Here is a 17,419-nt window from a genome sequence, read left to right as displayed (position 1 = left end):
GAAACCAGACCTCACAGTCAGGCTGTTATTGACAAGTATCACAAGATATTAGCAGAGTTCAAAAGATTATTCTTTGGTGTTAAGCCTGACCTACTGCAAAATTAGCATGAGCACATCAATAACTTAAATAAATATGCCACATTATGATCTTTAGGTCTTCTAGTTGAAAATTTCAGTCCATTTAAAAAATCTTCATCACTTTAAGTGTTTTCTTTGCTTACTCTTTTCTTTGTAACCTCTGTGAATGTAAGAGACATATATATCTTTGTGTTAAAGGCCTCATTGTGACTATGGATAAGCTGTTAGCACATTTATACTTGATCATTTGAAAGCATTTAAAATGCTATGGAAATACAATACTTATATAAAGACAAAAATGTAGACTGGTAATGCAACTTAAGAAGGTTCAGTAAAGGGTAAGGTATTATATAATTGTTAGTTATATTAGAAAGAATTCCTTCTGATATTATGTTATGTAACTTTATTTTCTTTTTTCCTTTTTCATTTAAGTGAGGAAATAATAGTTTATACAATAGTTGTTGACAAATGGGTACAGTCTCTCATCTCCTCATGGTAAGAGTTTGTATGCTACTCTGCTCCCACCACCAACTATCTCACTTCACCAGTGTACTGACTACCTGATGCCACCACCCTATCATACTTCCCCAGTCTAGAATCTTTTGCCTTGTTAAAATATTCTTCACCAAGGCCAAGTTTCACTCTGTTTCTCTTTTCTTCCCTTGCTTCCTAAGTACCACCATAAGTGGGATAATCACATGTTTATTCTTCTTCTGACTTAGCTCACTTAACATCCAAGATTTGGAAAAGGAGATTTCATAATTTCTTACAGTTAAATATTGTTCCATTGTGTATATACAACACAAATTTCTTTTTTAAAATATTTATTTATTTTCCCTTTTGTTGCACTTTTTATTGTTGTTGTAGTTATTGATGTTGTCGTTGTTGGATAGGACAGAGAGAAACAGAGAGAGGAGGGGAAGACAGAGAGGGGGAGAGAAAGACAGACACCTGCAGACCTCCTTCAACGCCTGTGAAGCGACTCCCCTGCAGGTGGGGAGCCAGGGGTTGGAACTGGGATCCTACACCAGTCCTTGTGCTTTGTGCCAAGTGCGCCTAACCCAATGCGCTACCACCCGACTCCCTCAACATGAATTTCTTAACTACTCATCTGCTGTTTGCTCTCAGGATTGGGCTAACACAAACTGTACTGCTGTGAATACAGTTGTACATTTTGCAAACTATTCACACAGCTTTTTGTTGTTCTTTTTTGGATAGATTAATGGCATAAACTTACTTTTTGGTGAATACAAAAAAAACTCACCAAAAAAAGAAGATTCTGGTCAGCCCAAACCACCTTTTAATGTATGAATCCACAAACAGTATACATGAATGAGGTCCTTGTAAATAACTCTGCTTCAGTTGGACAAAATCCAAGGTATTATCAAGAAGATCACATCTGTGCAAAGAATTAAAATGGCTAGCAGCTAAATTGATGGCTAATGGAACTTAAATTATTGTTGAAATTTGTAGTCGGGGGATCAGGCGGTGGCACACCTCGTTAAGCACATACACTAAAGTACACATGGACCCAACTTCAAGCCCCTGGTCCCCACCTGCAGGGGGGAAAGCTTCCCAAGTGGTTAATCAGGACTGCAGGTGTCTTTCTGTCTCTTTCCCGCTTTCAACCTCTTCTCCTCTTAATTTTCCTCTGTCTCTATCTAATAATAAAAATAAATAAAAATAAAGTTAAAAAATAAATTTATAGTCAAAAATATTATATCACGAAAAGTACAATGGTGAGATTTTATGATAAGACATATGTATCATAAATGTAGCCAATAGATGGGAAATTTCTCATGGTTTTACAATCAGCTATTTGCAGGAAGCATGCAAAGATAATAATCTCAGGGCCAGGAGGTTGCACACCTGGTTAAGCGCATACACTACAGTGCACACAGATCCAGGCTGGAGGCTCTGGTCCCCACCTGCAGGGGGAAAGCTTCACATGTAGTGAAGTGGGGCTGCAGGTGTCTCTCTGTCTCTTCCCCTCTCTACTTCCCCCTTGCTCCTCAATTTCTCTGTCTCTATCCAATAATAAATAACAAAGTAAATTACACAAATGAAAGTTACACATAGTCCCACACCTATGGACAATTCATATTTGATAAAGGGGATCCAGAACACTAAGTGGAAAAAGCAGAGTCTCTTCAACAAATGAAGCTGGGAAAATCTGGTTGAAACGTACAGCCAAATGAAACAGGGCCACACATATCACCTTTTGCCAAAGTCAACACCAAATGTATCAAAGACATGGTTGTTAGAACAGAAACCACAAAATTCATAAAGGAAAACTGTGTTAGAGCATGCCACAATGGGAGCCCGGCGGTGGCTCAGCGGGTTAAGGGCCCATGGCGTGAAGTGCAAGACTGCATAAGAAGCCCGTTTCAAGCCACTGGCTCCCCACCTGCAGGGGGTTCGCTTCACAGGCAGTGAAGCAGGTGTGCAGATGTTTATCTTTCTCTCCCAGGTGGTGGCGCACCTGGTTGAGCGCACATGTTACAGTGCCTCAATGACCCGGGTTCGAGCCCCCAGACTCCATCTGCAGAGGGAAAGCTTTGCAAGTGGTGAAGCAGGGCTGCAGGTATCTCTCTCTCTCTCCCTCTCTATCTCCCATACCCTCTTGATTTCTGGCTGTCTCTATCCAATAAATAAAGATAATAATTAAAAAAATTTAAAAAAACAAACAAAAAACAAAAACAAAACAAATAAAAAAAAGAAGCCCTGCTCAAGCCACTGACTCCCCACCTGCAGGGGGTTTGCTTTACAGGCTGTGGAGCAGGTGTGCAGATGTTTATCTTTCTCTCCCTTCTCTGTCTTCTCTTTTCTCGATTTCTCTCTGTCATATCCAACAACAGCAATAACAACAACAACAATAAAAACAACAATGTGGATAAACAACAAGGGCAACAAAAGGGGGAAATTCTAAAAAATTCAACAATGTGTGCTTCAGAAATATCTTTGAATAATCAAGTCCAGTAACAAAAAACAAACAAACAAAAACATACCTATGGGACTACCTTGAACTGAAAATGTGCACAGAAAAAAAATAAATAACCAATACAGAAAGGCAGCCTTATGAATGAGAGATCTTTACTAGGCATATATCAGACAAGGGACTAATAATCAAAACATGTAAAGAGATCGCAAAAAACAAAGTCTTAAAAAAATGGGGAGAAGAAATAGAAGTTCTGTGTAACTCCTGAAACTTTACTTCCACTAAAAAGGGTTTATCATCTCTTTGACCTTAATTTCTGTTGTTTACTTTTTTCTAGTAAAATAAAGGTCTTACCAAGTCTACAAGTTATATGCACCATGAAGTAAATTTGAAAAAAAATTAATTCCTACATGATTAACTTGAACTTTGTCTTCATTTAGGTAGGAAGAAAAGAGCAGAAACTCTAGTCAAGGCTCATAAAGGTAGAAGCCAGACTGCATAATTTTTCATGTCTGTGCTTGGTGTACTTGTACTGTCAAATAACCACATGTGGCAGACCTGCTTTATATGAATATACAGATTTATATGAAAATCCTTGCCTGTCTTCTATTGGTTGCCAATGCATCCATTTAGCATTTACTTTAAAGAATAAATTTGAAATCAATGGAAAATCAACCAAGAAGTTCTAGATAGCTAGATATAAAATACTTGCATTTGCTAATTATGTTCCAGATTCAACTTTGTTACTTCGAGAGAATGGGCTTCTAGAGAAGCACTTCTAGAGCATTTCTCTGAGGGACTTCTGCCTATACTATCTTAGGTTATATTCTCATTCTTGGGTAACACTATCTGCAAGAGGTGATTCTTTCTCTTCTCTAAACACATTTTTCAAATGTGGAGTGAATAATGAGTCTCTATAAATCATCTCTAAGCATAAGGAAAAAAAATTACTCAGAAGATCTGCAACTTATTTATGAATTGACATTAATGAAAGCAACCTGTTGTAATTTATTTTGACACAAATTCTTTCATTTTAACATATCCCTTGCCAATTAGACTATTCTCCTTACCAAAATTGATATATACTTTATGATTAATTATAAAAGAGAGTTAGTTGCAAAGGAAATATACTCACCATTCTGATAGAAGACTTTTATAATAATAAGTTGAAATACCAATAGTATGAGATGTCTGAGGGTTTGAAATAAATTGTACCTCAGATCCCTGACAGTAATTACTACTGTTCACTATTTATAAATGACCTGCAGTTTGGTTCATCTTGGAATAGACTTAGCTCACAGGTTTTCATCAAGTTTCCAATAAGAGTTATAAGTTAAAATGAAATTCTTAAGAAGAAATGAAACTTTTATTTCAGTATGGTACTTTTACCTGATGTTCATATAATTAAGTATAGGAATAAACATGGGCATGTAAAAGTGTGTGTATGAATAAGAATATAATAAGTATGGTTTCCTATTTCCCAGACAGGGACAGAAATAATACTATGGCATGGGGTAGATTCTGCATATAACTTTGCTGATCATTTCTTGTTAAGGTTTAAATAGAAAACACTCCAGTATTAACCTGTTAGCAACTGAAGATAATGAATCAGCTTTATGTTGTACTTTATTAATACAAGTTTTACCTGTTTTCTTATTATCCCAATTAAAATGGTGTTAGTGTTGTTCGAAGGCAAAACAGGAACTGCTACGTATATAATCAATGTGCTAGAAATACCGGCAATCAAAATAAATAAACAAATTTCTGAAAAAAAAAAAGAAATACTTCCTGGGTAGATGAATTGCTATCCAAGGTGTAAGATCACATTTTAGAGGGCCAATTAAAGTAATTCCCTTAAAATACCAGGAGAGCTAAACATTATTCAAGAAGTGCACTCTCTCTTCTGAAGAAAGATACAAATTTATTTCATTTGTGGTAGAGTAGGAGTAGTTTGTGGCATATTTCAAGTAGAGAAATGAACTAAAGCCAGGAAAATGCTGATAACTTTCACATTGTGGGTCTGAAGAAAAAATGAAACTTGCCTGAATATGAAATAGATCAGCTTTAAGAAAAAAAAAAGACAATTAAAAATTTAATGAGAATAAGAAAAAAAAAACATCTTGGGGGAGAGATTTGACTGGCAAGAAGCATAGATTACTTTTCTACCATGAGAACATATTCAATACAGTATAGTGAGGAAACTATGATATAAACATAATTTTCAGACATAATTTGAAGTTCTATAAGTCTGAATTTTTATATTAATATTCTCTAAACCATGGCAAGAAAACAATAATAGATACATATGTTTCACATGAATTAAACTATGTTGTTCTAATCACTGTGTGCTAACCTTGAGTGTTGAAGAAATTCTTTTTTAAAACAGGGATCAATCCTAACTGAAGTAACAATGTTGTCCAAACTCATTTGTGCTATCAATATATCTATTAAAAAACACAATATCTTAAATCTATACAAGTTAGATATTTTAAACTGTATGGATATTTTGGCCGAGTGATCATAGTCTTCATATGAATTAATACAATTACTTTGAGAAACAAAATTATCCTTATACACAACATCATTTTTCTTCTTGTGCTCTGTTTAAAACCAAAGGATTGAATTAGTCAGGTTGCCAGGTGATTGATTTTATTTGATATCATCCCTTTTTTTTTTTTGGTCTGGGATTGTATCTAGTTTTGCCCATTTTGAATATAAGCAAAGCATTGGATTTTCTGTAAAATTCAAGACAATGGTTTATTTTTGCTGAACTATGTCAGCACAGTGAAAGTGCTCTTTCACTATATGTAATGTGTAATTCAAGATGATGTACTCTCATGAAAAAAAGAAATCTCTTTTTACCAGCTGCCTTATAAAATAAAGTGAATCTCCTTAACTTGTTACTGTACTGACTAGATAGGAAAGAAAATGATCTACATATTATTCTCTAGAAGGTGTGCAGCATAACAAAACACCATTAAAATAGTGGTTAAAGAGTAATTTTTCTCCTAACAGAAGAACATATGATAATAAAAAGCATGTTCTAAGAACAGTCACACAGATAACAGGTCATAAAACATAGACTGATCCAGTAAAATCATTCCAAAACAAAAAACTGATAAAAAGCTAGACATTTTTCAGAGAATACATTTCCAACATATAGATGATGTTTTATGTTTTGCAAGAGCTTTTAAATACATATATATATACATATATACATATATATATATATATGTATATATATATATATATATATGAATTATCCAAAGTGTATCTGTAGTCTCAATTGCCTGTACACTGTAAATGTGAACAGGGCAAAAGGATTTTATTTTACAGATATTGAATAGCCACATGAACTGACAAATACAGAGTGCAGATCTTTGTTTTAATGTGGGTTTTAAAATCAAGTTTAAAACAATTTAAGAAACAGAATTAAAAATAAACCCGGCTACTCAATAATTTATTTCTGTAGTCTGCATTGAATAAGGAGCCACTCTTTAATGAAGGCCTATCACACTAAAAAATGCACGCTGTGCTTTTACTGACCAGTAATTCCATAAACTCAAGATTCAGTGCAGGATGATATCCAACCTTGCACTAGCCCCTCAGATAGTCCAGGACATCTCAACAAACACTTGAAATGCTACCAAACCCAAGCCGCCACTTCACATGATTTATGATGTCATTAATGTCAAGCTATCAGTGGACAAGAGTAAAAGAGACAACAGCAAAGCTGACTAAAAACAAATAGTTTTGATTAAACTCAAGGACGTTCAGTACAGCTTTCAGCAAAAAGGCATTCATCATTTCCGAAGCTGACCTTGGGTTTTTTTTTTCCCTTCGTATTTTAAAATCCTAAATGCAAACATAATGCACATTGGTATGCTTGCAGACTCTGAACTCCTTTTTAACTGTGCTTACTCTTTAAAGCAAAATGAATGAAGTAAGACTTAGACCCTTTTTTGATGGAGCTGATGGAGTAGTTAATTGACCCTTTTCCTCAAAATCTCCCTTTCCTTCTTCTTTTATTTCCCAGAACAATTCTGTCACTCTCCTTCTAAGTCATTTCCAGAGAGTAGACCCTTCTGTCTTCTTTTTTTTAACAGTTTTTCATATTAAAAGGAAGGACTAAATTTTATATAACAAGACGAATAAGCATATTTGTGTAGTAAAAGAAATAAATTCCTTTCATTTAGATAGATCTACTTCAGTAAGAAATCTTGTTCTCTGGAAACACTTGTCAGTTTATTCCAGAGTGCTGGCATTCTTACATACAGGCATTCTTACAAACAGGCTTAAATTAAGTTCCTTTATCTAATGAGAATTCTATTTAGAACATTCTAATTCTCTTGTGAGGAAGAATTAAAATATAAAATATATGATGAATAGACAAATGATATATCAGAGAATTTGTTCTTTGTCATCTCAGGAAATCTTACTCCATGCCCTCAGAGAAGCTGCCTCAACTCATTCACATAACAGAAATAAACCAATAGTTCAAACTTTATAAATGTAATTTAAAAGCAATCATTTTAAAATTTAGAAATAATCCTCTATTTAAAGCAATGATGTTTAGCACTCAAACAATTTTTGAGGAATGTTGCTCTACCCATATATTTCCAATATTATTATAGTTATCTAGTCTTCACGTTTGGTTATTTCAGTAATTCTTTGAGATAAATAACCCTATTATTTTTTACTACCATTGTACACTTCATTTTTTATTTTTACATTTTTTAATTTTACTTTTATTTACTTATTTATTCCTTTTGTTGCCCTTATTGTTTTATTGTTGTAGTTATTATTGATGTCGTTGTTGTTGGAAAGGACAGAGAGAAATGGAGAGAGGAGGGGAAGACAGAGAGAGGGAGAGAAAGACAGACAGCTGCAGACCTGCTTCACCGCCTGTGAAGCTACTCCCCTTCAGGTGGGTGGGGAGCCAGGGGCTGGAATGGGGATCCTTCAGCTGGTCCTTGTGCTTAGGGCCACCTGCGCTTAACCCACTGCACTACCGCCCGACTCCCTCATTGTACACTTCAAAACCACATGACTTTATCAACAGCTATGACTTTCATAGTCATTATTCTAAGTTAAATTATATCTCAGTAACAATAAAATTACTTAAATATTTTTAGTTTTAACTATATATTTAAATAAAAGTCAGCATCTTCTAAAACTTAAAAGCTGTAAAAACTTTTAAAAATTATTAGAATACTGTACTCATTTTTATCTGGAAGCATTTATTAACATACACTTAAAACACTACTCCCAAACTGAGCATTTTAGTCTGATTAACAAAAACTTTCAGCTAAGACATTTTATGAGAAACAAGACAGACCATTTTATAAGTATTAACTGTGCATGAGAACATTTGTAATATCACCCTTGGAGAATAATAAACAGATACTAGAGATTGAAATTCTGACATAGTTTACAGAACAATAATCCAAACATCTGTTATAATGACAAGGGATTTGAACAGAATGAAGAGTACATGGGGAAGCTCTGTTACTTTTAGTACAGTTATAATGTTAAATCAAAGCTTTGCAGCTCAAGGCAGCATGCTGCTAATATAAACAATTTTCTACATATTCCTGGGCTACCAGCCAGATCTCAGAATTCAGTTATAAGCACAAGGTCAAGAGGGAATCAACAGTATGAATTACTGCCAATGAATCAAAAGAATAAATGGATAATTAAATATGAAAAAAATAGAAGGTATACTCTAATTTAACTCATCAAATGAATCTGTTGCACAATTTTATGTATGGAATTTGTTGCAGAATCAGTAGAAGCTTTAATGTACTTATTGATTAAATCTGAGTTATTAGCATTTTTCCTGACTCAGGCTCCCCATATCATTTTTCCTCTCTTTATATTTGATTCCACAAAAATCCAACATCTAATCATTATCCTGAATACAAATATATTGTTATAATTTTCTTTCAAGGAGAATGTAAAGAATACTAAAAAGTTTTACACCAAGAGCAAAAACCAGTTTCCCTAGCACTGAACTACTGAGGGACATATAATGTAGATTTGTGTCTCAAATGTTAAATGATTCACAATTTAATACTACTCTGTTCTTATTCTATTAGTGATTTCATAATGATTGAGAAGACTGTGGGAACAGAGGGTTAGAATTCCATATAATTCCCACCACCAGGGTTCCGTATCCAATCTGCTCCATTGGAAGTTTCCCTGTTCTTTATCCCTCTGAGAACATGAACCAGGATCATTATGTGGTGCAGAAGATGGAAGGTCTGTATTCTGTAATTGCTTCTCTACTGGACATGGTTGTTGAACAAGTCAATCCACCCCCCCCCCCCCGCCTGTTTCTATCTCTTCTTAGTGGGGTAGCGCCCTGGGGAGGAGGGGTTCCATGACATACTGGTGAGGTCTTCTGCCCAGGGAAATCAGATTGACAGTCATGGTAGCATCTGCAACTTGGTGGCTGAAAAGCATTAAGATATAAAGCAGAACAAATTGTTTAATAGTCAGAAACCTAAAAGTAAGAATATAGCAGATGGTATTTAGGGTCTTCATGTTGGAAGAAGCTAGAAAGTATATTTTAAGTATATTACAAGAGGGCCATGACTTTACTAGTTTTTGCCTGAGCTCAACAGCTAACATGTAGGTGAGATAAAAGTATTGTTTGGGAAGACTGTGTCAGAGTTGAGAATAGGACTAGAAATCTGGACCAGGGCAGAGAGAAGCTCCCAAATACGGGAAATGTATATAAATACCATTAACTGTAAACCCCATCAGTCTGACCTATTTTTTAAAATAAATTTTATTTATTTAATTATTCCATTTTGTTGCCCTTGTTGTAATTATTGATGTTGTCATTGTTGGGTAGGACAGAGAGAAATGGAGAGTGGAGTGGAAGACAGAGAGGGGGGAGAAAGATAGACACCTGCAGACCTGCTTCACTGCTTGTGAAATGACTCCCTTAAAAGTGGGGAGCCTGGGGCTCAAAGGAACTGGGATCCTTAAGGCGGTCCTTGTCCTTTGCGCCACCTGCTCTTAATCCACTGTGCTACTGCCCGACTCCCTTACTACTATTTTTAATATCCATATGATCTTGACTATATCATTTAGCCACTCTGTAATTCAGTTTCCTATAAAATTCATATCAGACTAAACAGACTTTAAGACTTTTTTGAATATCGGAAGATACATACAAAATAATGGTAATATACGATTAAATAACAGCAGATCAAATCCTTAACTCTAAAGTTTCTATTTGATTTCTTTTTTAAAAAAATTATCTTTATTTAGTGGATATACATAGCCAAAATTGAGAGGAAGGGGAATGTAGAGAGGGAGAGAGAGAAACACCTGCAGCTCATGAAGCTTTACCCTTGCAGGTGGGTACTGGGGCCTGGAACCTGAATCACAGTATATTGTAACATGTGTGTTCAACCAGGTGTGGCACTAGTTGGCCCTTCTATTTGATTTCTTATTCAAGGAATATGACTGTTTTCTGATTCAAATTAAATAAGCCATCAACATTTGATAGAATGATTTATTTTGGTTAAGGTGTACATGAATTCCTTTTAATGGAATGAAGCATTTGTAAATTGTTTGAAATCTAGTTTGAGATTGAGAGTGTGATACCTCCATTTCTGTTTCTTTTCTTCAAGATTTTTTTGGTGTCTATACTCCCAGGGGAAAAAGAATAAGGAAGCTATCAGGGCAGGGGATAGGATACGGAGTTCTGGTGGTAGGAATCCTGTGGAGTTGTACCCCTCTTATCCTATTTTTGTTAGTGTTTCCTTTTTATATAAAAAAGAAAGAAAATGCTTGAAATATAATGCCTGAAGAAATACACACACACACACACACACACACACACACACACATTGTACTAGGATAGCATGTGCGTTGTTATGTGTATAGTCTAGGTTTGGACTCTATAAGGGAGGTGCTGTGGCACTGGAGGAAGCACCAGTAATATGCATTTTTTCCTTTCCCTACCTTAATTAAAAAAAAAAAAAGCAAAACAGAGAAACAACAACAAAAAACCCAGTCAAAAATCTATGAAATCATTCATGCACAAGGCCCTTGCTCAATGTATAAGCTAGAGTACAAGGTTGAAAGAGCTAACTCTATGATTTTTTATTATTTATTAATAAAAAGGGAACACTGACAACTCCACACAATTCCCACCACCAGAACTCCATATCCCTACCTCTCCCCTGATAGCTTTCCTATTCTTTAACCCTCTGGGAGTATGGGCCCAAGGTCATTGTGGGATGCAGAAGGTGGAAGGTCCGGCTTCTGTAATTGCTTCCCTGCTGAACATGGGCACTGACAAGTTGATCCATACTCTCTCCCTAGTGGGGCCGGGGTTCTAGGGAATCGGAGCTCCAGGACACATTGGTGGGGTTGTCTGTCCAGGGAAGTCTGGTTGGCATCATGCTTGCATCTGGAACTTGGTGGCTGAAAAGAGAGTTAACATATAAAGCCAAACAAGTTGTGACTAATCATGAAACTAAAGGCTGGAGTAGTGCAGATGAAGAGTTGGGAGGTCTCCGTTCTGTAGATAGCTAGTAGGCATATTTTCATTATTTTCTAAAGAGCCTTGTGACTATATTGGTTTATTTTTTTTCCCCTGAGTCTGAAATCTGATATTCAAGTGGATCCAAGTAATTGTCTGGGGAGATGATGTCATCGCTGGAAAAAGGACCAGAAAGCTGAATCAGGGAAGAGAGTATCTCCCTAATATGGGAAAGGGGTATAAATATTGTTGACAGAAAACCCCATCGATTTGATCTGATCTGGGGCCCATATTCAGCTTAGAAGCCTATGTGACCTCTGCATCCATGTATTTTTCCTTTACAGCAGATGTTACTGAAGGCTCTCAAATGTATATGGGATTAAGTTTTTATGAACTTGAATTATAACATAAAAAAGAAGTAACTGACCATAGAAAATTCTGCATGAGTAAATCACATTGCTGTTGAAATTTAGGGATATCAGTAGGTTAATTCTCATGCTTCTAAAGTATTCATTTCCCATCGAAGTCACTGTAAACTCCCTTAAATTTCCACAATGTGTAAGAAAACCAATTTCAAAAGTCCAACGATAGCTAAAAGTTGTTCTGAAATGCTGAAAAGTATAAAATGAAAGCAAGATTCTCTTGCAGTTCTGTAGTAAATGAATAGCTACCAGTGGGGCTATGTGGTAGCATACCTAGTAGCATACACACATTACTATGTGCAGAGACTAAGGTTCAAGAACCTGCTCTCCACATGAAGCAGGAAATTTTCAGGAAGTTGTAGTATATATATACACACACATACACACACTGCAATACCACACACACACACACACATACAGATACACACACTGTGGAATACTACACACACATACATATATACACACACACAGTGGAATATTACACACACACACAGTGGAATATTACACACACACACACACACACACAGTGGAATACTACACAGCTATAAGAAATCATGAAACTGGGCTCCCCACCTGTAGGGGTGTTGCTTCACAAGCGGTGAAGCAGGTCTACAGATGTCTTATCTTTCTCTCCCTCTCTCTGTCTTCCCCTCCTCTCTCCATTTCTCTCTGTCCTATTCAACAACGATGACATCAATAATAACTACAACAACAACAACAAAAATCATGAAACTGAACGAAACCAGCTCTGCTGGATTAATTTTGCCATGTGCATGATCTAGTGGTTACATTTACTTTTATTACTGATACATAATTCTTCTAAAACATTATTTTCAGGAATAGAGAATTTAATGGCAGTTCTCCTTAATAGCCATCACCATGTTGGATGTTACAATGTTTTCCTTGTAATGAGAACTTTTTATTATCTATTATCTTAGAAAATTTCAAATATACACTACAGGGTTATGAGTGATAGTCACCATGCATTAGCTTACATCCCCAGGGCTCACTTATTTTGTAACTGGAAGTTTGCATGTTTTAAGCACCTTTGCACATTTTCTTATTCACCATTATTGATCGTTTCTCTTCTTTCACTGTCTCTTTATCAATCTCTCTTTTTGTTATCTTCTCTGATGTTATATTGTTGTCCTGAAGGATTGCATTTTATTTAAAAGTATGTCAATTGTAGTTTAGAAGTTATTATTGTCCTTGAATTTATAACATATTTTTTAAAGCCCACAAGCTCTCCATCTTTAATACAGGTGACTTCCATCATTGTCAGTGACTAACTTTCATCCTTTATGGCATTACTGTCATACACTTCACTTCTCATTAGTCTATGAGTACATAATACATTGTTACTTTAATTACTGGGAATAAACATCTTCTTATAGACAATTAAAAATAACAGCATGAGGAAAGGGGGCTAGAAAATTAAATCAGTTCACAATAGGGCAGTGGCACAGCGGGTTAAGCACTGGTGGCACAAAGCGCAGGGACCGGCCTATAAGGATCCCAGTTCAAGCCCCCGGCTCCCCACTTGCAAGGAAGTCACTTCACAGGTGGTGAAGCAGGTCTGCAGGTGTCTATTTTTCTCTCCCCCTCTCTGTCTCCCCTCCTTTCTCCATTTCTCTCTGTCATATCCAACAACAACAACATCAATAATAACTACAATAATAAAATAACAAGGGCAACAAAAGGGAATAAATGAAATAAAAACAAAATATATTTTAAAAAGAAAATTAAATGAGTTGATGAATTCACCTGCTTTTCTATGTATATGACCCAGGTTCAAGTCTGGCCTCTACCATTTTTGAGGCTTCTTTTTATTTTATTTTCTCTTTTGTTGCCCTTGTTGTTTTTCATTGTTGCAGTTATTATTGTTGTTGTTATAGATGTCGTTGTAAGATAAGACAGAGAGAAATGGAGAGAGAAGGGGAAGACTGAGAGAGGGAGAGAAAGATAGACACCTGCAGACCTGCTTTACCGCCTGCGAAGTGACTCCCCTGCAGGTGGGGAGCTGGGGGCTGGAACCATATCCACATGCGGGTCCTTGTATTTCGCACCACCTGCTTTTAACCCGCTGTGCTACCGCCTGACTCCCATTTCCTCAAGGAGTCTTCTTTAACTTTTTATTTTTCTATCTGTAAAAAAGCTGTCTCAAAAATTTAGAAAATAACAGTAGCAAAATGGTATTTAATCTTCATGTGTTAACTTTCATAATAATATTACTTTTATGTATATTCAATTTTAAACATATTTTTCCAGGCCATTTTTTTTAGATTTGTGGTTAATAGTGGTTTATAAGACTGTAAGATTACCGGGTACAGTTCCATACTGCATCTATCACCAAATTCTGTACTCCCACCCTCCTACCTCAGTTCTCACAAACTCAGAGACAATTTATTTCCTTCTTAAGCTTATATAATTAAAAAAACTATTCTTTTTAAAAAGGTGTTTATTTATTTGTATGAGAGAAAGGAAGAGACTAGAACACTACTTAACTTGAATTAGGTGACTCCAGAGAGTGAAGCTTGGGCCTGGTAGGCCTTGGCATACAAATTCTATGACCTCACATTGAGATATCTTCTCAGTGTGAACATAATTTTTCGTCGCCATAGAGACCTTCCTTTTATTCTTTTTTAGAAATTGCTCACCAGGTGAAATACTTCATTGGTCGTATTAATCTAGAAATTCTTTCCCTCTGTTGTAAAGGATCATTTTACTGAGTACAGAATTCTAGAATAAGAGGTAGGAGGTAACTCACCCAGCAGAGACTCTCTCTATACTGCATGAGACTATGTTTGAACCCTGGCACTACATGATGAGGGGACCAAAGCACTGAGAGAAAAATCTAAGGAAAAATCTTGTCCCAATATGGATGGACCAACATATAGAAGGTCCTGTCATCAAAGAAAAACAGAAGGTCCTGTCATCAAAGAAAAACAGACAATAAAACCAAGAAGATTTTAGGGTGACTGGTGTTTTGAACATTTAAAATATTTGACTCCCTTTTCTTGTTGATTGCATGGTTCCTGGTGGGAAGATATTTAATTATCTTCCTGGCTTTTCTTCAGGAAAAGCATTTTCCCTCTTCCTCAACATCCTTCAAGATTTGCTTAAGGATTTTTTGAAGATTGATTAGATCTGGAATTTGGCAGGTGCGGCATTTGTGATTCGAGTTCTCTGAGCTATCTGGATCTGTAGTTTTTTTGTTTGTTTGTTTTACTATACACATTTTGAAAAGTCTTATATGTTACTACTTCGAATATTTTCCTGCTCCATTTTCTCTTTTCATGACTTCTGTCATTTTATTTATAATTATGGCATTCATTTGAAGCTATACCACAGTTCTTACATAGTCTGTTTTTTATTTGTTTATTTTTTTTCCTTTTCTCTTGCATTTCAGTTTGGGAAATTGACTTACCTTCATATTCATTATTTTCTTTCTCCCCTTAGCCTTACTTAGCCCATTCAAATTGTTCACTAAAGTTGTTATGGAGCCATTTATTTTAATCTTAGCATTGCTGTTAGTTTATTCCTACAGTGTCTCTTTAATTGCATTACCTATCTCTTGTTTCATGCTATTTGCTTTTTCCATTAGTACCTTTAACAAATTAATCATAGTTATTTGAAGTTTCTTGTCTGATAATTCCAACATCTGTGTTGTATCTGAGTCTAATTCTGATGATTGCTTTCTCTCTTCAGATAGCACTTTCTTGACTTTTAGCCTGTCTTGTAATTTTTTGAAAGCTGGAATGTTGGTTCAGGTATTAAGAACAGGGTTAAATAATCCTTAAATGTGAGGATTTATGATAATCTGACTGGGAGTTAGACTATTAGTATGTGATGTAAACTGTAAGTGCCAAGGGCTTCAAATTCCTTTGGTATCTTTAATTTTGTCTCCCCTCTTTGCTTTGGAACTACTCTTCCACTCCTTTGAAACAATCTGTATTTTACAGCTCTTTTAGTTGTAATCCATAATAATCTTACTAGAAGCCTACTGGTATAGTTCTAAAGTGCAAAAGCAGGAAGTCTTTGCTGTTTCTTAGACAAAATCTTGGCTTTTCAATGTCCCTGTGTTTATAGACTGAAGTCTCTATAAAAAAAAAAAAAAGGGAAGAAAGAAAGAGCTCCTTAAGTGAGCTCTTTCTTTAATTTGCTTTCCCTTTCTGATTTCAGTGTTAATCCTCCATTTTCTTAAAACCTTGACCTCTCTGATGAAAATACTGCTTGCCCAATCAGATAGATAGTAATTTTAGAGAGAATTAGAATGGAATAAATCTTTGGATTTGCACTCCAGAAAAATATTTTATTAATTATTATCATTCTTTATGTAATAGATAGAGACAGATATCAAGAGGGAAGGGGAAGATAGGAAAAAACACAGACACCTGCACCCCTGCTTCACCACTCGGAAAGTTTTGCTCCTGCAGGTGGGGACTGGGTTCTCAAACCTGGGTCCTTGTGCATTATTACATGTGTGTTCAAGCAAACACACCAAGACCCAGCCCCCAGGAAAATATTTTCCCTGGGTCATAATCCTTTGTTATGGAGAAGACAATGGTCAGACTACACAATGGCTACTGTTCTCTCCTAGCCAGACTAAGCAATGTTGACCTTATGAAAGCCTGGCTTGGTCTTGTTAGCAGATAATCAACAACAACAACAGTAACAAAAAAGCACACCTGGTTCCTTCTTCTTTTCATCAGTCTTTTACAGAGTAGTGGAACAGACTGGTAAGTAGAGTACTAGTAAAAAAAAAAAATCATTTACTAGAGGAAGAGGGTGTGGGTGAGAATATAAATATAAATAATATGTGGCAAATAATTTTGTATATTTAATATTTTAACCAATATAAACTAGGCAAACATTTGTACTTTTTCCTCCTACCCTTACTCCCTGTATATATATATTTTTTGTACAAACACTCTAAAAGAATAGGAAGTCAGGCTGTGACACAGCGGGTTAACCTCACGTGGCACAAAGTGCAAGGGTCAGTGTAAGGATCCCGTTCGAGCCCCAGGCTCCGCACCTGCAGGGGAGTCGCTTCACAGATGGTGAAGCAGGTCTGCAGGTGTCTATTTTTCTCTCCCCCTCTCAGTCTTCCCCTTTTCTCTCCATTTCTCTCTGTCCTATCCAACAATGACGATGACATCAATAATAATAATGACTACAACAGTAAAACAAGGGCAACAAAAGGGAATAAATAAATAAATAAATATTTTTTTAAAAGAATAGGAAGAGTAAGATAATGTGCTTCAATCCCCAATGCAGAGAAGCAGAGAAGAGAGATTTTCAGGAGAGCACTATACTACAAGAATGAAATGACATACTTCCAGGATTTTTATATTTATATTTGCACAGGGATTTGTGATTTTGTACATGTCAGTATGGGAAATTTTAATGTTATAGGTCATGTAGTTGTCTGTGAACCTGAGATTCCTAGGATGTATAATCCTCTACCAAGGTCTTCTT

This window comes from Erinaceus europaeus, chromosome 11 (assembly GCF_950295315.1).
Source record: "Erinaceus europaeus chromosome 11, mEriEur2.1, whole genome shotgun sequence".
NCBI lineage: Eukaryota > Metazoa > Chordata > Mammalia > Eulipotyphla > Erinaceidae > Erinaceus > Erinaceus europaeus.
The sequence above is the reverse complement of the archived record's forward strand: the minus strand, read 5'-3'. Positions refer to the sequence as shown.